Here is a 23947-nt window from a genome sequence, read left to right as displayed (position 1 = left end):
TCCGCCTCAAGGCTGGCTCTCTCCTCCCTGCTCCCCACCCCTAGCCCAGCCTTTTTTGGGGACAGGCTGCTGACCTTGGATGGGGACTATGGCACCAGGTCCCAACCCCGAGGAACAGGAAGAGCCACCAGAACACTGTGTCACCCTCGAGTTGCCCCGCCCTGCCGCCAGGGCGCACACTCAGACTCACTGATGTCCTGCTGGCCTTGGCGGGCAGGGTCTGTGGACTCCACGGGCCCTCCAGGGGAGAGAGAGGAGGACAGAGACACAGAAAGACAGAGACAGAGACACAAAAAGAGACAGAGAGATGAAGACAGACGAGACAGGAATGGGGCAGAGACACAGGGACAGAGACGGAACAGGAAGCAGAAGGAATCCGAGGCAGAGGCTGGAAGTTCTGTAGACTCCACACTGTCAGCTGGGCCTGGGCAGCACAGCACCCCATGGGGGAGCTCCCCATCCAGGCAGGCTGCTCAGCGGGGCACCCTGCACAGTGGGGAACCCCAGCCAGACAGGAGCCTCGGGCTCATAACCGGAGGGGAGGCGGTGATGGAGCTGGGGCGCACCTCACCCTGGCCCCAGCCTCACCCTGTTCTCCCTCTCAACGAGGGTTTCCTGTCACGTAACCAGGAGGTCTTGAAGTCAATAACCTTCCTGACCAGAGAGGCAGACGCTCCCTGTGGGGGTGCCAGGTTCCCACCCGGGCTGTGCTGTGGGGGTGACACCGTGGTGGCCCCACAAAGCAGGTCCCCCATTTTGATTTCAAACAATTCAGTACTTTCAGAGGTGAGGGCCCAGCTCGGGAGCCTTCCCAGCCTCCTGACCCACCGGCCAAGGCCCAACTTGTCTCGGGGTACTCGGAGGCCACCTCTGGCCCCTGCCCCTCCCCCAGCCCCTGGAGAAGCTGCTTTTGGGGGGATGCTAAGGGGCAGGACTTAACACTGGGGTTCGAGTCTCAGACCATGATTCTCACGGGCTGGAGATGGAAACGGAACATTTCTATAGACAGAAACTGCCAGAAATCCCCTCCTCTCATCCAGCCCCTCGCCACGTCTGCCCGGCTGGGATAAGCGGTGTTGGTGGAGAAGTTTCTTCCAGACTCTCGGGAGGTGGGGACTTTCATCTCAGAGGGGACCAAGGATCCTGGAACCAGCCCCAACTCACACTTTCCCTCCTCCGCCTTTGAGGACCCCCGGCCCGACTCGGCAGCCCCTGCTGCCTTACCCACGGGAGCCGCCGGGGAGGAAGTCACCAAGCAGGGCCCTTTTCCATTAAAAACCTGTGCACTGGCTTCCTTCACATGCAGAAGGAAAAATTCAAACCACCAGGCCAGAGGAAGCTTCTTGACACAGTCCTGCTCTTCTCACCGAGGGATCAGCAAGCACAAGGGCCTGATCCACAAGGCAGAGCCTGGGGTGGGGAGACTGAGGCAATGAGGTCACCTCCGGGGACAGCAGAGGCCTTCAGAGACAGTGAGGGCAGACCCGGAGCTGGGAGAGGCCTCGGAGGACGGTGGGGTGGAGGAGGGTGCCCTCTGAGGGGTGCTGACCAAGGGCTGAAATCCCAGTGGGGAGGGAGGCAGCAGAGGGACCCTGGCAGAAGCCCCCATCAGAACTGGGGACGTGGACTCTGAGAGCTGAGGGTGCTCGCAGGATCCCAAGGCCAGGGGCAGGGGAAGGATCTGGAACCTGGAGGCAGGGCCTTGCTGGCCTGGCAGGGAGTCAGAGCCAGGACTCAGGCACAGGGACAGCTGGGGAGGGGACAGATCAGAGACGCTGAACCCATCCTGGATGTTCAGACGGAACCGGGGAGAACTCTGAATGGGGAGCTAATGTCCCGCTCTTTGCACAGAGGAATTACAGTCACTTCATCCGAAGTGCAGGGAGGGGCAGTGGGTCCATGAATACAGCGACCCAGGCCCTTTCCTTGTTTCAGGCGAGGGCACCCGGTGGAGGAGGTGGGCTTCTGTGGGCCACACCCCAGGCCCTTCCCGAACGCTGTCAGGAAACACAGAAAACTCCTCCTCTCCTCCCTCCCTCCTCCTTCCACCTGCGCCGGGGGAGGTAGGCTTAAAAGAATTAAAAAATTTCTCTTAGGTAAACAGCACATGTGAAGTGCATTAACCCAAGAAACGTCACGTCAGCAGCATGAGAACACATCAGGACGTTGTCACCCACGACAGAGAGAACGGAGACATTCTCAGGCCTCTCCTGCGAGGCCTCGGGGAGCACCGAAGACGTGAAGGGAGGAACAGGAAGAGCCCAGGCCCCAGCAGGTGGGCCCAAGCCCAGGTGGCGGAGGGCGGCACCGCTGGGCGCATCGGGCGTGATGCACGGTCGCGGGACCCCCGAGACCGCCAGGAGGCCGGCGCTCAGCGCAGGAGGATGCTCAGGAGGATGCTCCAGTCTCGAGCCAGGGAGCAGGGAGCCACAGCTTCTCCCGAAGCTCAGACACCTTCAAGATCGCCCCACGAATGCCTCCCCAGGACGACAGTGAACCCGCCAGCCCCACGCCGGTGTGTTCAGAGACTGACGGGAGGGGAAGGGATTCTGACCAGGGAAGGAGCGCGGAAGAAACCAGAGGGATGCTGAGGGGAGCAACTCGGTCTCCGAAGGACAAATCCTGGGCGTCCCTCACAGGAGGGACTTAGGAGTGAAATTCCCAGAGAGGGAGGCCAGGAGGGGAGGGTGAGCGCTCAGTGGGGATGGCGGCACTGGGGGAAAGTTCTGGAGTGGACGGTGATGGAAGGTCACTTACACCGGGTGACTGAGCGGAAGGCGTCTGCGCCGCGCTCTTAAAAATGGTCAGAATGGTCGATTTTATGTGCTGGAGAGCTGACCACAATGAAAAAAAAAATGCTTTGTTGCCTATGAGAGTAAGAGAGAAAACCCAAGGCCTAGGAAAATGACGGGATGAAAGGGCCAGTCCACCCTGGCACGCTGGCCGGTCAGCCGTGCACCTCCCAAGACAGCTGAGGGCCGTGGTGGCCCATGGGCAGAGCTAGCCCCCCGGGGGCCGTGCTGGGGAGCTCAGCCTGAGCAGAGAGGGGACAGCCCATTTATTTGGCTCAGGGGCCCCTCATTCCTCCGGGCCGACCTCCCTCCCTTCCCCTGGACAAAGAAGAGACGGCGCCGATCTCCCGGCGTGTGCTGGGGGCCGGCCTCACTGCCCAGGCGCTGGCCGCCCTCACCTGCCACTTCACACCTCCGGCGCGACTCAAGCCCCGGTAGGAGACAGAGCAGCAGGAAACGGAATGGACTTGAAAAAGCGGATACATTTGTGAAAGGTCAAGCCCAAAATGGCTCGGGAGCAGGGACAGGTTGCTGTCCAGGAAATGACTCATGTCTCCCCGGGCCCCTCGGGGCCGCTCCGGGAACAGACACTGGGAGGGCAGCCCGCGGTTCTCACGGAGGAAGGCGGGTCCCCACGCACCTTGGCCCTCCGGGCCCCCCGTGGGCACCTGGGGCTGTCGGGGCCTAGCATGACCCTGTGGGCAGCTCCCTGGTGAAGGGCACTGAAATCCAGCCCCTGCACCTCGGAGGACCCGTTGGCCCCCTGCTGCCACCCACACTTCCTGTGGCCTCCGCCACCCTCCACGCACTCAGGCTGCAAGGACCCACAAGCTGGCTTCGGGCCCAAGCCACCTAAGGGAACACCTCTGCCAAGGTCATGACCTCCGAATCAATAAAACAAACCACTTAGAAAAGCATCTTCTTCAGTTCTCAGCCCCATCTGAAAACCCCGACCATGTCCTTGGCCTGGAAAGGCTGCTTGGCACCCACGTGGTATGCCAGCCCCCTCTGCAGAGCTCCTGTCCCAGCTCCTTTGCTGGTAGTCCGTCCTGCCCCTAAAACACCAGCGTCTAGAGGGTTCCCCTCATTAGGGTCCCCCGCATCGTGGTTCCAGGGAGGACCTCTGTGACCTTGACGTACCCCACCACAGCTTCATCCTCACGCCAACCTCACATCTCCCCAATTCCTTCTCCTCCAGGCTTTCTACATTATCACCTGATATAAGCCCCCTCCCCCCATAATTGTCAAGTCTGTTTAAGTCACTATCACCGAGGAGTCCCCAACTTGGCCTCCCTGCCCACAGCATCCCCCTGGCCCAGGCCCACCCCGCCATTTAGTTTTCATTCTGAAAACTTGTAATTCAAAGAGACACAAAAGACATGCGAGGGACCGACTGCAAATACTTCGTCACGTTTGTGTCCGGTCCTTCCAGCGCACGTAGTCAGGACCTCAGCAGGCAGTCGAGGGGGGAGGAATGGGGGAAATGCAACCTGCAAATAAACTTGTCTGAAAAGATGCCAGCCTCCCTGGCAGACAGAGGAACACTCAACATGATAGAAGCAGTGAGCCTCTGCACCCCAGATTTCCAGTTAGCATGGAGGTGCTGCTGGCACACTGGCAGAACAGGGGTCTGGGAAGTTTTGGGGAACAAGCTGACAATGGAGCTAGTAAGGCCCCTCCGGGGGGTCCAGAATCAAGGCCCCCGTCAGGTACCTGTAAAGGGCACTGATTACAGAGTCGCTAGTGGGTTGCCAGCCACAAAGGCAGCCCGGGTGGGCAGCTCCAGTCTACCACACCACAAGTCAGTACGTGGCAAGTAGAAGGGGGGTGAACCTGCAGCATCTCCATGCTCACTCAGTGGAGAGAGCAGCGTAACCAAAAGGGGCATTTCAATAACATAAAGGCAGCCCCAAGGATGGATGAACAGACAGATGGATAGACAGACAGACAGAAAACCTTTCTCGGAAGGTTAATGCATTCTGAGCACCCGTCTACCTACAGTCATACAGACAAGCTGGCATCCAGGGTATATAAACCTTTGGTGAAAAGCTTATGTTAAAGGAAAATTAGAAGGACGTGGGGAAACTGGAAGCCTGGCGCACTGCTGGTGGGAAGGTAAGACAATGCTGCCGCTGTGGTGAACAGCACGGTGCTCCTCAAAGCCTGGTAGGATGGCCATGGGCTCGGGAACTCCCTCTCTGCATACAGACGCAACAGAATTGGAAGCAGAGGCCCCAACAGATCTTTGTTCACTTGTGCTCACAGCAGCACCGTCCAGTGACCAAAAGGTGGAAGCAACAGCCCAAATGTCCATGGACGGGTGGATCAGCAAATGGTCCACACCTACCAGGGAATATGACGCAGCCTTAAAAAGGAAGGAGATCCTGACACCAGCTACAATGTGGATGAAACTTGAGGACGCTTGCTGAATGGAATAAGTCAGGCACAAAAGGACAAATATTGTTGATGAGGTACTGAGAGTAGTGCAATTCACAGAGACAGAAAGTAGAAATGGGGATGGAAGTTACTGTTTAATGGGACAGAGTTTCAGTTTTGCCACATGAGAATAGGGGGTGGGTGGTGTGCATGCGCGTAATGCTACGGACCTGTGCACTTAAAAATGGTTAAGATGGTACTGCAGGCTGAACGCTTGCGGCCTTCAAAAACCCCTAAGTTGAAATCCTCACCCCAATGTGATGATATTAGGGGATGAGGTCTTGGTGGAGGGTGACTAGGTCAGGAGCTCCTGTGAGTGATGAGTGTCCTCAGAAGACAAGGTGGAGAGGCCACATGAGGACACAGTAAGAGGACAGCTGTCTGTACACCAAGAACAGGGACCTCCCGGGACCCCAGATCCGCGGGCACCTTGAGCTTGGGCTCCAGACTTCAGAACTGTGAGAATTAGCATTTGCTGGGGTGTTCTGTTTCAGCGGCTGAGCTGATGGAGACAGATGGGGCATTTTCTTTTTTTCTTTCGTTTTTTTTGAAAATTTATTTATTTATTTTACACAAGAACCGGGGTACAGGCCAGATGCGCAGGAGGGTGACAGGATTCACCAGAGGCAGAGCAGGGAACAGAACAGGCAGACTGACGAAATACACTGCTGAGGGGAGCAGCGGGCGTGACAGGAGAGGTCTGCTCGCTATGTGGGACCCTCGCCGGGAGGCGGGGATCGAACCGGCACTGCAGAGGCTACGGACAGCTTCACAGCACGGCGCTCAACCGCCTGCACCACCAGGGGAGGCCCAGATGGGGCATTTTCTATGTGTTTTTACCACAATTTTTTTTAAAGGGCAGGAAGACATGCTTAAGGTGAGCAGGGTGGCGTGAGAGAGGAGGGAAGAGAGGAAGAAGGGTTGAAGGCAGACACGAAATCATCCCCCCTGAAGCCACAAATGTGCACCTGTCAGCCTCATGTGGTCAGTATCAGCACCTGAGGATTTCGGGGGCTCGGCCCTTATGAAGAAAAGAAGCCCTCCCTCTCCTTTACTGCACGTGCTTTTCACCCCGAAGTTCTTGCTCTGAGCCCCTAGGCTTCCTCCTGCACCTGATTCGCAGCAGGACCAGGCAGGGCACCGCTCCTCCTCAGTGCACCCCACCAGGCAGAGGCAGCCAAGTCCTTGATGCTCATCCCAACACTGTCACCAGCCCTGGTGTCACTACCTGGTAGTCACTGGCTGTGAGGCCCCTCCCCTAGTGCCCCAGAGCCCAGCAGCGCCCAGAGGTCCCACAGTACAGAGCCTGGCCCCCACCTGGCCCACCATTTAGTTTTGTCAATAAAGTTTTATTGCCACACAGCCACGCTCTTTGGTTTACCTGCTGTGTCTGGCTGCTTCTCCCTCCCCACAAGGCATCGTCAGTAGCTGCAGTAGAGATCATATGGTCCACAAGCTTAAATGGTTACTATTTGGCCCAGTGTGCTGAGCCATGGTCTAGAACTTAGGAAATGGTGTCTTACTACCTAAGACACATGGACCAAACCTCTCCCCCAAGCTCCCCCATGCCCCCTGAAAGACCCCATTCTACTAGGAATCCCTAGGGTCCTATGTACCAGGAAGACACTCGGCACCCAAGCACAGAGCCCCCCAGACCCATCTCTGTCCACCAAGCTTCCTTCCCCACCCCTGCCCTACCTCCCAAGGTGCACTGCACTGCGGTGGTCTTCCCTGCACCCCCCAGCATACCCTGCCCTTCACACCTAACAGATCAGCCAACCTTTAAACATGTTTCCCCCCAAAGTCATAGACTGTGCACCCATTCTGCTGACATGCCCATAGTGACAGATGACTGACATTCTGAAGCACGCTCCCAAAATTCAGAATCTATTAGGAGGAGTATAAACAAAAAAAATAAAGCAAAGAATTTCTCCCCATAGCACAACGGATTGCCCTAGGAGCAGCCAGTCCGGAGCCGCTGGCTCACGGCGCCCCCAGCACCTGGGGTGCTCGGCACGGGGAGCTCGGCGTGCACACCTCTTCCCTGGCCGAGGCAGAGGGGGTATCTGAGAAGGAAGAATTGTGCCTCCCCCAGCCCTGAGGTCCTGGCCCAGAGGACTCCAGGGAGTCTTGGGACCCAGGAGCCTCCCTGCCTGGCGGTAAGAAGGAAGGGAAGGATTAGGGACCCCCAGAGAAGACACCCTCTGTTCTGGCAGCAATAAACACGCTGGCACATCCAGGGGGATTTTTGTGTTTGACTCAGAGGCGGTAAGTCTTTCCAATGAAACCATCGCAGACTAAACTGCAGGAAAGAGGAAAGCCCCATCTGAGACTGCTGACCCGGGGTTACCACTTCTGCCCGCCAGTGGAGGGGCGGGGGCTGGCGGGGAGCGGCTGTGCCAGGCAGCTCCCGTCTGCAGGAGGGCATGCCGGCTGCGGGGGTCCTCACACGGCCCCCCGGTCCCCACGCTGGGCCTCTGGCCTCACTGCAGCCTCCCTGCTGGCCCTCCCGGCAGGGAGGACACAGGCCCAGGCAGTTGGGGCCCCTGCCGCGGGTGGGGTGGGGGAGGCCCCACCTCTCCTCATGTTCACGGCCACTCAGGGGCCTTTAGCCACTGTTCAAGAGGCAGTTTGGGGTGCCCACTCGGACACTTCCCGCTGGCCCTCTGTGGTCCTCCCAGCGGCTCTGAGCGCTTCCACAGCGGCCGGTCCCGTGGTCCCCGCGGCACAGAGAAGGGACACAGGCTCAGGAAAGGGGCTTGACCAGCCCGCCCTGAAGAGCTGGGGCCACCCAGGTCTCCCCCCGTGACCCACAGGGTGATACTTCATCACCCCAGAAATCTCTGGAGCCCCAAAGGCCCAACCAGCCCAGGTGGGGCAGAGCAAATTCAGCCCCGTGGAGCACATCCCCTCTCTGCCCCCCTCTCCCCAGGAGGAGGCAGGGCCGTCTGGGGTCCCCCGGACCCACCTTCTTGCGAGTTCTCATGGAGGAAAACCTGCCTCGGCAAGGGGCTGCGTGCTGGCCCGGGAGGCAGGGCCTCACCTCACGGTGACTCTGCTTTTAGAAACGCCCTGCTCGCCGCCACAGATGTTTGCCGGCAGCTAAAAGGGGGAAGTGGACGAAGTGGCTCCTCCGGACAAGAGGACGCGAGCCAAGGCTAATGACAGGATTCGACTCCGCCGTCCGAATCTGTCCAGACGGGCTCGCAGCCGGGGCGGCAGCGACCATGAGAGCCCGGCAGGCAGACACGGGCGCCCACCCCCACCCCACCCGGGCCCGGCCCCTGCCCTCCACCCCCAGCCCTCTCAGATGTCATCGGGCTGAGCCTCTCAGCAGCTCACAATCATCTGGCGGCCCCCCTGAAGCACACAGGTCACCCTGTCTCCTGCGCACCTACTATGTGCCAGGCTGCCCGGGGACCACGCTCAGACTTCGGCACATACACGTGTTTTATGGCCTGGGTCTGACTATCCCGCCTCCTTCCCTGCACCCTCCTCCTCCTGCAAAATGCACAACCACGGTGTCCCCCACAAGGCAGGGAGGACAGCTCACCCCTCTGCCCACACCGGCTTCTGTGCCTGGGGCCTCCCTCATCTCACCCCAGGCACGGGCTTTGGGCAGCTTTTGCTCTACTCCAGGCTCGGGGACGGGGGGCGGCTACACAGCCTCAGTCTGCAACGAGGGACATAACACGACTTGTGTCCTTGACCAGTCAGAGCCAGCCCTGGGGCTTTTGCTTAAGTGACCTGAAAATGAGTTCCAAAAAGAAGGAGAGCAGATGCTTCCACAGAGACAGGCAACGCCTGATGCCGGACTTTAAGCTGCTGGATCCAGCTGTGCCTGAACCCCCTGACTTTTGCCTGTTTACTGTTTAGGGCACTAGCTGCTTTTTACTTAAGGTTGTTTGGATTTGGTTCGCTGGAAAAGTCCCAATCGACTCACAAGTCAAGCTTTTTAAAAACTTTTCTTATCAGGCTTTGTCCCATGTAGACCTGGACACTGGTCCTGTCTGGCCTTTCCCCCATCTTGTTTAGATGCCCCCCCTTGCCCTCTCCATACCTGCGGGTCTTTACATTCACTCATGAGTTCCCCTCAAATATATACTCTGAGCATCCACACCCTGACCCAAGGTCGGCACAGTCCCTGTGGCCAGAGACTGCTGGCTGTCTGACCTGTCTCCCTCCTGGAAGGCAGGGGCCAGGTTGTGCTGGCCCCAGTCCACAGTCTGGCACAGACACATCTGCTAGAGCGGGAGTGGGCCTGCTTTGGGGTGGCTCCCCTCATTGACAGCCCACTGCATGTGGTGACGGGCAGAAACCCCAGTCTGGAACGAACACTGTGGGCCCAGCTTCAGTCTATGAAGAGCTGGGAGCCAGCTCAGTCGCACATCTCTCTGCCCCCGGCGCCAGCTTCTGCTCAGACCCTGCAGCAGTTCCACTCAGGACAAAGCAGGTGTGTCACAGAGGCCCCTTTCAGGTCTTCTGCACCTCCCACCCTCCTGTCTCACTGGCTGTTCTAGGCACAGGCCAAGCACTGACCTCAGGGCCTTTGCACATCCCAAGCCCTGCCTGGCACCAGATGCACTGGGCCAGGGACCCAGGAAGTTCTTCCCTCATAGCCTCTATTCCAAGGTTACCGCATCACTGAGTCACGCTCCTTTATGTTTTGTGCTAGGAATACTTGTCTTTCTACTAATGGGGTTATACCACCCCCCAGCCCTTGTGTCCCTCTGTCCCTTTCCTTCCCTGTTCCTGCTTGACCTCAAAGCTCCCCCCATGTCCAGTAGCCTTTGAAAGTGTTTTACATGGTCGAATTGTCTGTTACAGGAACGCCTAATACTTGTTTTTATCATTCCGACTTGCTCTGCTGCATACGATTCTTCCAAATACTGGGAATGTGAGCCCTCCCCCGGGGAGCCCTGCCTCCGGCCCAGGCTGCCTGCTCCACGGCACTGGCCCTTGATGTCCACTTGGTTCTCCACTAAGCCTCGTCCTCACTGTGCCCCGGGGCCCGGGCCAGTGCCTGGCACACGGTGGATGCTCTGGGAATACCTGCTGAATGAGTCAGCAGCTCTTTCTCTTCATTCCGTGGAGACACCTGCCCACGCCGGGGTGAGCCACAGACATGCCACCCCCGGGAATGGGCCTGGGTCCACCCTCCCTCACCACCTTCCTGCAGGGGGCTCGGGCATCTGTCTGCCTGTCCCTGACCTGCTCTGGAACCTTCCCCCGGTGCGTGTGCAGCTCCTCTGCCCCAGGCCTGCCCTTCTGGCCCCTCATTCCTGGAAAACGAGGAAGCCCGACTCTGCCGTGGTGTACGGGCAGCCAGCACCGGCACCGGGCCCTCCGCTCCACCTGCACTGCTCACTCTTTTCTGGAAAACCCCCGGGTCTATGCTGAGCCTGGACGGTGCACACCTTGGATCCCCTGGCATTCGGGGGACAGCCAGCAGCGGGGTGGCCGTGCTTCCAGACGGGGCTCCCGAGGCCCCCCCACTGCCCACCTGGCCGGGGCCCATCATCTCGAGGCACCCCTAGTCCAGCCCCCAGCCCTCACACCTCCACCTACTTGGTTTTCCAAGAAAGAATGTGTTTGGTCTGAATCCCACACCACCGGCCCCATGACATGGAGAACAGACTTGTCTCCAAAGCGACCGTCTGGCTCGGCTCAAAGAAGTCAAGGGTCACAGGAGTTACCCTGGCTGGGAGTGTGGCTCCCCGACCGGCACGCCCCTTCCCAGGGAGTCTGGGCGCCGGGGCCGCTGCAGACGCTGCTGCCTCCTCCCCCCGCAGGGAGCCACACACAAAGTTCCCTTTATGGGAGCAAGGCGGCGGGCACTGGCAGCTTCAGCCGCAGGGAAACCCAGGTTTGGGTTTTCTCTGAGGGCACAACCAGGCCTTTGTCTTGCCTCTGCCCCATCCCCACCCGGCTGGCCTCCCCGTCGGGTACACAGAGTCCAGGACCCAAGCCCTGCCACACCGACCTTTCCGAGGCTGGGCACAGAGACACCACAGCGCCCTGGGAGGCAACCCCCCATCCCCATCCGGGCCTCATCCAGACCTACTGTGTGCTGAGCAAGGGGCTCACGTGGGACCCGCTGCAGAGGAGAGCCTGTGTGATGACAGCTGATTAGGACACAATTCAGCGACACAACCAACTGTTAGGAGTCCTACTACGCGCTGGCACTGTGCCCAGGCACCTTGCCCTGCTGCATCCAACGCAGCAACTAGCTGGCTAGGAAAAGCACAAACGTGTGAGTATCCAATAGGGCTTTGGCCCCTACTCTGGCACGCAAAAAAGACATGGTCTAAAAATCCTGGAGAAAAATACACGGGACAAAGCGAGAAATTGTGCAAGGGGAGCAACGGGAAGCCCTGAGCAGGGGTGCTGGGCTCAATTTCTGGGGGCACAGGGGCCTGGTATACATCAGCCTGCACGTGAGCCCCCTTTTCTGGCAGGAAGAGCCCCCTTGAATGTCCCATTAGTCACAGGAGGAGGGCCTCAAAGGTGGGGGGGGAGAGGCCGGGGGTTCAGGGCTCCCCACGGTCTGTGAGTGTCACAGCAGAAATTCATTCCTCATGGAAGCGTAGCGGTGGGGTGTCCCAAGTGGACAGCCCAAGGGCCCCGCAGGACCCACCCAGCCCGGGCTCTCGGGGCTGAAGTCAGGCGGCCCTGACTTCAGCCCCGAGAACAATGCACCTCCCTGGAAGGAGAGGCACTGGCTCCCCTGCATCCCGCTCCGGGCACACCTGGATTCCCCAGGGACTAAGGCTTAAGCGCTCCACGGCAGACAGGGCTCCCCACCCAGGTGAGGGCAGTGCGGCCAGCAGCATCTCCCGAGGCCCCCAGGGGCCTCCGCCAGTGGGTCCTGAGGGGTCTCCCCAAGGCTGCCAGAGGCAGGAATGGAAAGCCCTGTGATTCCGCGGCGGGAACACCACGGCTGAGTGCCAGGCCGAGGGGCATGGGCCCGGGGTGGGGCTGGCCAAGCGGTTCCAGCCAGCAGGAACTGGTCTGTTCCCTGCAGACAGTTGCAGCCGCCAGCCCAGCCGGGACACTTCATGGAGCGGAAAAGGCCGCTGCTCAGGCAGAGGGTCCGGAGCGCGGGTTTCCCCTTCCCATGGGGTGGAGGAGCCGGGGGGGTGCTGGAGGCAGCATCAGGCAGGCGCTGCCCAGGCGGCAAAGTCCTCGAAGGCCAGGGAGGGGTGGCCCTGCCCCAGACATCGGCTGCCCCTCCACAGCCAGCATCAAAGACGGACACTGTCACCACGGGAGGGTCACCTCTGGGTCAGGGCAGGCAGGACGGGAAGGGAGTGACCTATTTCCAAGGCCCATTCAGGAACCTCCATGCAAGCCCAGACGTCTGGTGCAGCCAGACAACAAAGGCAGGGAGCTGAGAAGAGCATCCGGAAGGGCGGGCCGGGGAGGGTGTCTGTCCACCAGCACGGCCCTTCCCTCCCAGGGCCCCCTTGGTGTGGCTAGAGCAGCATGGGCTGTCAGACACCACCTGCCACCTGCGCTGGCCCTCCCCACCCTCCAGAACATTCGGCCAATTTTCAGCCTCTCAGAAGGTGAGGCTGGCCTCCCAGAAGCCGGTCCAGGACCCTGTAAACACGTCTCCCCAGCTATCCCATGGCTTCTCCCCAGGTTTGGAGCGAGAGGGGCCTGGTATAGGGGTCAGCTGCACCCTAAGCCCCCTTCACAGACACCTATCCAGTCTGGACCTTAAAATCCCTCTGACAGGCCCCGTCTCGGAACAAGCTGGGGAGGAAGGACACCAGCAGCTGCAGAGAACTGGTGAGGGGGGCAGCTCCAGAGGGCCCCTGCATGTTTCACATCCCAGCTTTGACCCCAACCCCCACCCCAACTGTGACCAGAGCTGCTCTAGGCTGTCTCCCATCTGCTGAACAAGGACCATAACCACAGCTGTCTCCATGGGTAGTTTGAGGGTGCGATGGTGCAGGGGCGCACACAGCCCGGAGCCCCATGCTCAGAGCCAGGTCCGAGACAAGAGGTGCTGGGCCCTGGGAACTAAACCCTGGGAGCTGGTCTTTACCAAGAGCCCAACAAAACCTGCCAGGCGGGAGCTGGGGTCTCCTTCCTCTGCCCCCTGCTACTCCCAGATGTGAGTTAGCACGTTTGTGCACACAGAGGCCCCTTGAGGGCAGAGGCTGCAGCAAGCAGACAAGCAGAACAGGCCAAACGCTGGTCATGATCTTGCTGCTCGACTCTCCCCAGCACCTCGCAGCCCAGAGATGCCCCCCGAACCCCCTGTAGCTGAATGACCTTGTCCCACGAGTGCAGCCACGCCCAGTCCCCACCCCGCCACTCGTGACCCAGTGGCATCAACTTCAGAACACCTTGCTTGGCTGGTCCTGAGCCCAGGGCAGCGACAAGCAGCAGCTTACTCCAAAATGGCAAACTTTCCCGAGACCCTCAATGGATCTTAGATGCCACGAAATCCAGCAAAAATGAGCCGAGTCTGGCTCCCTCACTGGCTCAGCAGCTTGTCAAACACCCATTTCCGGCTGCCCACGGGGTCTAGAGGCTGAAGCCTCTCTCCAGCCAGGACTGAGGTCTCCACGAAGGCACCGGGGTCTCCTCCCGCAGGCACAGCCCGAGCTGGGAGGTGACCGGTGCACGCAGGGACCCCCGGCCCCTCCACACACGCTGCCCCTGTGAGGAGTCTGGCCTCACCCTCCCTCCCGTACTAACCCAGACACTCGACACTCGAAGAAAGGCTAAGCCCAAGGAACGCAACGTTTAAGCCCACAGTCTGGGATGCGTCTGCAGACTAAACTAAGAAGGGTTTAGAGCTTTTCTCAGCTTAGTCTGTGTGTGTCTGAGCACAGGCACATCTGGGGCGGGGGGGGGGGCGGAGTCGGGGAGGTTCTGTGGAACTATTTCCAGTACCTGTAATTACTGCCACCCTTTTCAGCCTAAGTCAGTACCTTGGCCTTGGCCTGGGGGTGGGTCCCAGACTCAGGACTCAGAGATGGGATGGAGCAGGGGAGACGCAAGGTCCCTGCGTTGAGGGAGGAGCCCCTTCCCGGGAGCAGAGCTGCCCTCCATGCTCTCGAAGCCGGGCCGTGCGTGACAAGAGCCGTCAGCCCACCCTCCAGGGCACCCCCAAAGGGAAAGCTGTGACCAGTCAGAGTGGGGTGCAGTCGGGTCCCCCTGCCAGGATGAAGCGACGGCTAGGATGGTGGCCTGAGCCAGCGCTACTGTGTGCCAGGCACTGTGTTAGGCCCTGAGACAGCAGATCTAGGTAGTCCCTGCCCTGGTGGAGACAGACAGACAATCAACAGACAAAATCAGGATGCGAGCTGACAGAATCACGAGGTTAGCTTTGCCACTGTAGGCGAGGGGTTGGCAAGTCTCATCCATTCACTCATTCATTCACTCGTCTATTCACAAGGACCAACCAAGCTCCCTCCACATCTCGCTGCTGCTGTGGACACCAGGAGACAACAGGGAGAACCATTTCTCTGCCCAGGAGGATGTTTCTGCGCCTCCCATCACATTCCCCAAGATCCCCCGAAAGCCTCCTGAGCACCATGGCAGCCGCCAGGCAGTGAGACAGGACCAGCTCCACCCATCCTGCTCCATCGCCTGAGATGGGAGGGTTGGATGCGTCTTCCTGGGGGCTCAGAGGAAGAAACCGGAAACTCCACATCACAGGACGGCTCGGAACACTTGGGAAAGTGAGGGGTGGGCGAAGCCTCTGTGGGGAGGCAGAGAGGCGAGGCAGGGGGCCATTCCGCAGCGGTGCCCCCGCTGGAACAGTGGTAGTTCATTCTCCCCACTGGTCCCTGCTGCAGCCCCCGCTTGAGACGCGGTGCTCAGTGAAGGACTGTAGAAGCGGCTGCTATGCAGATTTAAGAGGGAGGCAAGAAGTCGAGGTGGGGGTGGGAAGTGAGAGGCCCACGTCTCCTGGACCCCGGGAGTCCCTGAGCGGTCCCTGCCTGCCACAGCAGATGTCGCTTGACCTGACAGACTCGAAAGTTCTCATCCCCTCCACCTTTCTGAGAAGGCCGATGTCCTGTCTTGGACCTGGGGGTGGGCAGGTGGCTGGCGTTGGGCCTGGCCCCAGTGGGGTGCTTCGTGGGAGCCTGGGGCTGGATATGCTTCTCACCAAAGGCACAGGTAAGGGCGGCTGGGCAGGCAGCCCAGGGACCACAGGACCAGTGGGAGCTTAAAGTGGGTGCTCCCTTCCCCAAACATCAGGCTGGACAGTGCTTTAGTGCTTTACCTTCGAAGGGGGACCTCCAACATCACCCCACCCAAGCCACAGCAGCCACCCCTGGGCCTGGGAGCGCCTGTACTTCAAAGTCACCTAAAATCTATCACTGGCTGCCATCCCAATCCAGTGTCCCCCCGTTCCCAGACCCAGGGGCCCCTCGGGGAGGGCACCTCAGCAGTCCCCTGCTAAGGCCCTAGGAGCTCCCTCTCTCCTGCAGCTTCTCTCTCCGCTGACATCAGCCAAGCAGGGCAGGGGACTCGCCAAGTCTGTCCCTTCTCTGAGCTTCCTCTGACCCGACACACTGTGACTGTCCCCCGGCGGACAGGGACACCGCCTGCCCCGCCCTGCTGAGTCCAATGCCTGGCAGGGGCACCAACTTGCATAAGCTGCCCACATGGCCAGCTGCACCAAAGGACAAGCCCCTGAATGAAGAAAACTAGTGCCAGGAGGCTCCCGCTCTGCGTCCTCACTTAGCTCCTGCTGTGATTCCGCAGGATGAGTCTCAGGCCCATTGTCAGGATCTAGAAACTAAGGCTCATGGAGGCCAAGTAATTGGTCCAGGCTCCAGCCTGGAGGCCAGAATCAACACTTCTGGTCTTCCCAGGATGCTGGAAGACTGAGTGTGGAGGTGGGAGGCCTGAGAGACACAGGAAGAGGGCACAGAAGGCAGTCCAGGGCAGGCCCGCTGCCAGGGAGCCAGCGAAGGGGCAGGAGCCAGAGAGGACAGAGTCAGGGGCAGCCCAGGGCCTGAGGCCCCGCCCTCGTCAGCCACAGGAAATGCATCCCGCCCCACACCTGCCCGGAAGGGAGAGACGCAGCTGCTTCCTCCCCACCCTACCTGGCAGACAGGGCCACATGTCCGCCCCACTTCCCCCAGCTCCCAGGGGTCACTAGCCAGATGCTGGCGCCCAGCCTGGGCCCTCCAGGGCAGGCTCGGGGCCCGAGGGAGTTCCAGAATAGCACCGGCTTCAAACCCGACCAGGGAATTACACGGGCTGAGACGCCCCTTGGGTGCCTGCCCGCGTCCTGGTTTCCTGCTGGAGGGCCCCATGGGGCCCCGGGGCAGGGCAGAGCCTGGCACCCGGAGGTCCTTAGCCAGCAGGTGGAATGAAGGGAGGATCAGCAAAGGAAAAACAGCGCCCACTGAGGGCAGCGACTGGACTGCGGCCCCGTCTCACCGGAAATGGGTTGAAAGCGGCTTTGAAGCGGCCTTTTCCCACCTGGTGGCCTGAGGAAGCTGTGCCCCGAGCTCACATACCCGCACCCTATCACCCAGTCACACACACTCCCACTTGTACCCACATAGGCACTTGCTCACATTCTGTGCACACACACACACACACACACACACGCAGGCATTCCAGGGATCAGGCCTGACACACCCCTTTATCACCTGCCCTGGGAAGGCAATGATTTTGATTCTGGCTTCCAAGCTGGATCTTGGACAAATTACTTCACCTCTTTGAGCCTCAGTTTCCACCATCTATAGAAACAGCAGATCCAAAGAAATGGGCTCTCAGTGCCCAACCTGCCAATCCTGGAGTCACTGATGCTGGTGATGGTTTTCATCAAGCGCTTGCTACACCCCGGCTACATCTAAGCTCTGGCATCTTATACACACCCCCCCCAGTGACAGCTCCGTCTTCCCCTACCCCTCCAGTTCTTACATACCCTAAGGCCCAGCTTCTACGTCACCTTGCCCAGGGAGTCTTCCTGGATTCATCTGCTGAGAGTAAACCCCGACCCCGTCAAAACCCCTCCAGAACTCTGCTCGCCTCCAATTGCTTTCGTGGCCCTCTGCTTAAAAACAGATTGTTCGAGGGTTACCTGGTTATGTGCCCTCTCCCTGTCCAGGAGGCACAGGAAGCAAGTCCATGGAGGCCAGGATTAAGGAGCATAAATCCAAAGCATGAAGGAAGAAGGGAGACGAGGCCCCGGATCCCAGGCATGAGGAGAGCACCAGGCAGCTCACTGGTATCGTCAACTTGTGCCACCCATGGGGTACTCAACACCCCCATTTCAGAGAAGGGAAACTGAGCCCAGGTCCCAGAGGCAGGAAGTAGCAGAGCGGGACGCCAGCCGCCTCCATCTGACTCCCCAGCAGGCTCGTAGCTGCTGCAGCCTCCGACTAAACACGGCGTCCTGGGGAGGAGCCCACACAGGAGTGGGGGCCTGAATTCGGGTTCCGGGCAGCGCCGTGCGCATGGGCTCTAAGATGGCAACGCACATGGGCCTGTGGGTGAACAGTGACCTCCCTGAGCCCTAGCAGGCCCCTCCATCATCAGCCCCTCCCTTCATAGGAGCCCCTGACCACCAGCAGCTAAAGGGATCAGGCCTGACACAGCCCTGGATCCCGCCCAGCGCCAATGTCATAGCGCTCCCCTCAGCCAGTGCCACCCCCAGCCAGCAGGACAGTACTACCCGGCCGAGCCTATGTGGGCGTGTGTGCACGCACACATGCACACACGCACACACGCGCACACACACACACACACACCCCTCCACTGTCCCCCGGGGCGGCCTCTCACCCTGTCCTCAGCAGAATTCAAAGCCCCAGGGCCACCTCCAACTCCAACTCACCTGAAGCAGGGCCCGGGCAGCTGGGAAGCCTCTCCTTCCCAGGTCAGGCCCCCGGGGAGGTGCGGTGAACCCCGCACCTTCCTCTCTCCCTCCCCGGTCCTGTGGGAAAGAGCCCTGGCCAGCTGTTCCCTGGGCAGGCCCGGGTGGCCTGGCCGCTGGCCTTGGCCGGCCCTCCCGCCCGACCTCCGGCACCTGGGCGGCTCGCACATGACTAAGCGATTTCCACCTGGGAGCGCCACCGCCTGCCAGGAGCCCGCTGCCTGCACAGCCGCCCGGTGCCCGGAGCCTCGTGCATTAAACCCAGAATTGGCGAGAACGCTCCTTGGGAAAGAAAACCCCCTCCATGTTTTGTTTTGTTTTGTTTTCCCCTTAAATGAAACAAATCCACCCACGTAGTTACTGGAAACTCAAACATGTGAAACTGAACCGTTTGCAAAGAGAATTAGTCAGCAACCTTGTGAGCTGGGAGCAGCCGTCTGTGGGAGGAGCGCCGCTCTCGAGGGTCCCTTCCAGCGGGGGAGCCGCATGGCCCCGACCCCCCTGTCGCCTCGCGGGGCAGCAGTTTGGGAGCAGGCGGGATGAGAGAAAGAATACTCAAAGCCCAGTGAGAGAGGCCTAGGGGGGCTCACCCCTAAGGGAGTGCAGCCCGACCTCTGGGCAGTCTCAGATTGATCTAGAACCAGGTGCAGAGACGGTGGGGCAAGTGCACGTACGTGGAGGAATGCACATTCTTGGGGGTGCCTTATCGGTGGTGTGAGCCAGGGTGGAGTGACCGGGGGCTATTGCCCGGGGGCTCCGTTGTTCCTGCTGGCCAAAGCATCCTATCTCTTCTAATACCTGCTTGCTGTTTTCAGCGGCTGCTGGTTTCCCAATGTGTTCCTCATACCAGGACTTTTGCCCTTGGTGAGAGGCCCCTGCAGGACCCTGCAACTAGCTGACAATCAGGTGATGCCCCCCCACCCAGAACCAGACGCCCGCCGGCCCGGGGCACGCTCGCCTGCAGGGTGGCGGGGGCAGAGTGCTTCTGACTACGCACCTGTCACACTTCACAGACATGCCCTCTCGGGTAATGTGGTCCCTCTCGATGCCGTGGCAGGTGCTGAGTGGGCTCCCAGCCTGCTGCTTTACCCACGCTGCGGCGAGGGGCCAGGCCGGGCACCAGGAGGTAGGTGCAGGCTTAGTCCCACGGCCCCGAGCCCCGAGTGTGACCCCACTGTCACACTGCCCCCGTCATTATCTGGCAACATTGAAAATGCTTAAGATTCCTGGCTTCCCCGAGGAGGGGACGGAAATGGATGCTGGAGAATGCTGACCGCTCCTCGGGCCTGAGACGCCCACAACCTGCTCGGCCGCAGTCCTCCCCCTGCCCAGCAGCCCCCCACCACCGTTAAATCTGTGCCGCCTTCCGGGCCCTGGGGGCACCTGAGCGTGTGACCCACTTTGAAACTCATCTTACTGAGGAGCAAGCCCTCAGCCCCTGGTGACTTGAACCAGCCACTGGAAATGTCCCTCAGGATGGTGAGGTCTGACACTTAAGCTGATTTTTCTTGGAGAAAAACAAGACGACGAAGACCCATGCCCCAGGCGCGCCAGGGGCACCGGGGACGAGGCAGTAATTTTCTGAGATTCTTTGTGTGATTTACTGGACAAAGAGCAGAAGCAGGTCCAGGCCCGGACTCCCATCCCCCAGCATCTCTCCCTCTCCTTTTGCTTATGAACAAAGCCAGGGCCTCTGCCCTGCGGTCCTGCCTCTCAGGCCAGGCGGAAGGCAGGCAGGGGGTCACGTCACCCAAGGGCTGGCAGCCCGGGCGCACCTTCCCACAGGTCCATGGTGGCGGGGGTTGGGGGCTGAGGGTGGGTGGAGATTCAGCAGGACCCAGCAGACACTGAACATGTCCAGCGGGCATTTGAGGGCACTCTCGACTTGTGTTGGTGGCTCCTGAAGGGAAAACACGAGATTCGGGGTCTCTAGTTTCCTGGCCTCCCCAACACACCTGCCCTCACTCCATCTACCTGGGCACCGACAAGGGCCGGCTGGACCCGCCTGAGTGGCTACTCTGCTGAGGCAGCCAGGGGCTCTGCAGGGAGCGGGGTAAAAGGGCATGTGGGGGCCACTTGCCACTCCTTCCAAGCAGGGGGGCAGAGCCCCAGGCACGAGTGGGAGCAGCTTCCACCTGTGCGAGCCACTGAGGAAAATGAACAGTTTTAAACCCCGAGAGCACAAGCAGTTCCCCTGGCCTGCCCGGGACCTCCGCGTTACCCCTAAGCCTGATGGTCCCAGCACGGGGTACCCCGTGCAAGCCGGAGTACTGGAGCGCAGGGGAGACAAGAAGATGGGGCTCCCGACGCCAGCGTCTGCTATAGCGTGAGTTTCAGGTTTTCCATTGAAAGAATACAGTAAAGATGGCAGCAAAGCAAAGCCCGCGCGGGGTCTGCTGGAGGGGCCTCCGGGTCGGCGCTCCGGGGCATTGCTGTCCTGAGGGCACCGAGGCAGCGAGGCAGGGATGAAGGAATCACCCGTCCAGCCTCCAGAGTGGGAAGAAAGACGGGCTTTCTGGGGGACACCAGGGGGTTCAGAGCAAGGAGGGGGAGACATACACACTTGACAAAGGAGCTCAAAACTGGCCGGATAGGAAGGCTCCGCAGGGAGAAGAGCCTTTTAAAAGGGTCCCTGACGTTCGTACATAATGTATGCACCATCAGGACACGCGCACGCTGGCGCTGCCCCTAAGGACGATTTCTCCAAGCGCCCCAAATGCAAGGCAATCTTTGCCGTCATAGCTTTTTAAATCTCCAAATTGAGAAGCCCCTAGACAAGCGAAACCCCTCTTGGGTCGCCCCTCAGGCTTCAGAGTCATTAAGCAACAAGGTTCTGGTCCTCCGCTCCTCCTGTTGTGTCCAAGGGCTCGGCCCCAGAAATCCACGGAGGTGCCCCCAGCCCCACTCAAAACCTGCCGTCCTCGGAAGCCAGTGTTTAACCTCAGGGTCCAGGGATCCACCCAACAGGCAGGCGCACCAACTGGCCGTGTCCTGCGTGGCCTCCCCACGCGGGTGCAGGGACTTCCCTGAGCCTCCCCGTGGCCCCAGGGCTACAGAGCAACGTGCCTAGCCAGACCCCCCAGCGCCTGTGTCAGCCCTGGTGCACGGCTGACCTGCTGGACGGCCCCCAGCGGGCCCCGCGCCGGGGCCAGGGTGTTACGCTGGGGTTCCCGGGGGACACTGGTCTGAGTATTGCAAGGAGAAAACTAGAGACAAAGATGTTTAGCTTGTTCACTCATCTTTTGGGGTGAGTGGGGGGGCAAGGGCACCATCCCCACAGACAAGCCCTGGGCTTGGCCCCGATGCCCTTCCCACTACGCAACAGCCTCGGGGGCCCTCCGCCTCCCCGCCTGCCCAGGAGCCTCGCTCCTGAACAGGAGGCCCCTGTGCCCACACGCTGGCAGGGAGCCGGGGTTCCGGGCACTGTCCTCACCTGCCCCATCAGTCTCAGGCCCGGGGGCGTCGCGCCCCGCAGTGTGACGGCGGCAGACAGCAAGTGCCCAGTAAGCAGTGTCCAGTCATTGGCTGTAGAGCAAACACAGGTGGTGGAAGGAGGCCCACCCCACACGCACCCTGTCTCCCCAGCAACACAGAGCACCCCGAAGCTCACTGTCTCACCTGTCCGTGGGGCGGCAGACCTAACTCCCCAATGGACAGGAGGATCCGAAACCCACGGACCAGGCAAGCGCGGCGCCTGGAACGCAGCAGGCATTCCAGAAAGGTTAAGACTGTTCTGGCTGAATCCCTCTCAGAGCAGATGGAGCAGAGACGCCCTAAACGAAATGCTGGCCCAGGAGCGGGGCGGTGTGGGGGGAGGCAGGAAAGAGCTGTCAGGGGTTCCAGGGACTAAAGAGCCATGGCTTCGGGCTTCCCCCATGCCCAGGGTGACCCTCCAGTCTGCTTTCTGCAGACACCCCCCCTCCCCCAGCCACGGCCCCCTGGTTGCGCCGCTGAGGGCCAGTGACCCGGCCCGGTGACACACAGTAGCGGGACTCTAGGCCGTGGACACGGCAGGGCATCCCTGCCCGGAAGGCGTCAGCTGCGGCTCAGCCAGACCCCAGATGAGACGGAGACAGTCCCCTCCCCGCAGCCCCAGCCAGATCGCTGAAAACACTGGGAGTGGAAGGAGAAGAGACGCCAGAGGCTGTTCAAGCTGAAACTCTGGTCCCAGATGGGCAGCTGGAGTGTCCAGTGGCACCAAGCGTCCTACTGGCAGGGACCAATCCTGGAAACTCCCTGAGTTACAGGCCCCAAACCCCAGCCGGTTCACTCGGGGACACATGGAGCGCCCATGGGAGACGGGGGAGGGGCCGCTCGACGTGCCCTGAGGCCGGGTCCCAGGTCGGGGAGGTCAGGGTGGCTGTCGATGGGCTGCCAACCCGCCAGGTATATGTATGCATTCACCAAAGTTGCTGGAAACAATGAAAAAGAATGAAAAAGCTCGTCAGCCGCAGGAGGGCAGAGGCTGGGCTTGCGCGGCGGCGGGGGCATGAGGCAAGGCAGGTGTCTGCGGTCCTAGGGGAGCCTTTGGGTCGAGCAGCCTGGACAGAGCTGCTCCCCCCTTCAAGTGGCCCCCACATGAGCTGGAAAGGAAACCAGCTTCCACCGGGAAACACTTCAATTTTCCACGCCCAGCAGAACCGGCCAGCAGCCAAAGGTCACGGCATGGAGGACTCTATGTATAGGAAATGTCCAGAACAGGCAACTCCACGAGACGGTGCAAATTGGGGGTGGCCGGGCCTGGGGGCAGCGGCCGTGGGGAGTGCTGCTCACGGGTAAGAAGCTTCCTTTGGGGGCCAGGGGAATGTTCGGGACCAGGTAGAGGCGGCAGAGGTGACTGCAAATTGCTATGGAATCGTTTGCTTCCAAAAGGCCAGTTTTATGTGGATTTCACCTCAATTTTAATAACCATAACTAGGCACATAACGAGCCAGTGCACAGGCCACTGGAGCCCCGGGAGTTAAGACTCCATGGAGCCCAGATCCCCGCTCTGCGGGGGGCACCATCATCTCCCCAGAAGCCAAGTCAGCAGGCCACGCGACATGTGACCTCTGACCTGCATCTCAAGCCCTCCTTTCTGCCACGGTCTTTCTCTGTGGTTAGGCCCAGGAGCAGGCGGTGGGGCCCCCCCTCCCCTGATGTCCAGGTGGCCCTGAACCAGCCCCAGTTTTCTCATCTGTGAAGTGGGTCGTGCTGCCCACAGGTCTCGCTGGCATTACGGACACCCACCGACTTCATGCACCACAGCATCTGGAAAGCTGATGTCGGGGTGTGGCTATGGTTCTCCGAGCCCAGCTCTGGGACCCAAACGTCTCCAATGGATCTCTCTTGTGTGGCTCTTCTGCTGGTGACAGTGACCTACAAAAGCCCGCCTGTCCCCTGGTGCCCATCCCCCCAACCCCATCGCCACCTCCCCATCTGGACTGGAGGGTCGAGGCAGGAAAGCAGTCCCCCCTGCACCAGCACACCAATCTGGTGTGTCCAAACACTCCCGGTGGTGGAAACCCAGCTATTTATAGTGGAGACGGGCTGTGCCAACTGCTGCAGGAAGCAGCGTCCAGGGAGGCCCAGGGACCCCGCCATGCCGCTGCAGAGCCTGCAGCTGGGAAGAGGAGGATCAGCGGCGGAGGAACAGCCATCCAAGTGGCCCTCAGCCACCGCCTCGAGAGCCCAAGTCAGAGCTGACCCTGCAGGCACCCTTGTGCCCACCCCTCTCCACAGAAGCACCTCGAGCCCCACCCCCTGGCAGGGAGCACCCCCCACCGTGTCCTGCCCATCTGCTCAGGAGCACTCACCACTCCCAGCTCCTCTCCCAAAAGGCCGGCCCCGGCCTGTTTTCCTCTCCTCTCTGTCCTCCAGA

The 23947-nt window shown here is 60.4% G+C and overlaps 1 protein-coding gene across 2 annotated transcripts in view; it reads right to left on the bottom strand.

Moving 5' to 3' along the window:
• Positions 1 to 23947, bottom strand: part of SPSB1 (splA/ryanodine receptor domain and SOCS box containing 1) — a 50060-nt gene that overhangs the window by 19172 nt on the left and 6941 nt on the right. Inside the window, exon 1 of one of the 2 annotated variants that reach the window (XM_054691002.1) lies at positions 17296 to 17312. The exons of the other annotated variant lie outside the window; for it this stretch is intronic. The gene's annotated coding sequence lies outside the window, so the exon portion shown is untranslated. Of the gene's footprint in view, positions 1 to 17295; positions 17313 to 23947 lie in introns of those variants that run through there. 2 annotated transcript variants of the gene reach the window in all.

This window comes from Talpa occidentalis, unplaced genomic scaffold (assembly GCF_014898055.3).
Source record: "Talpa occidentalis isolate TD23 unplaced genomic scaffold, MPIMG_talOcc4v2.1 talOcc4.9, whole genome shotgun sequence".
NCBI lineage: Eukaryota > Metazoa > Chordata > Mammalia > Eulipotyphla > Talpidae > Talpa > Talpa occidentalis.
Note: the sequence above shows the minus strand (reverse complement) of the source record. Positions and strands in the feature narration are given on the sequence as shown.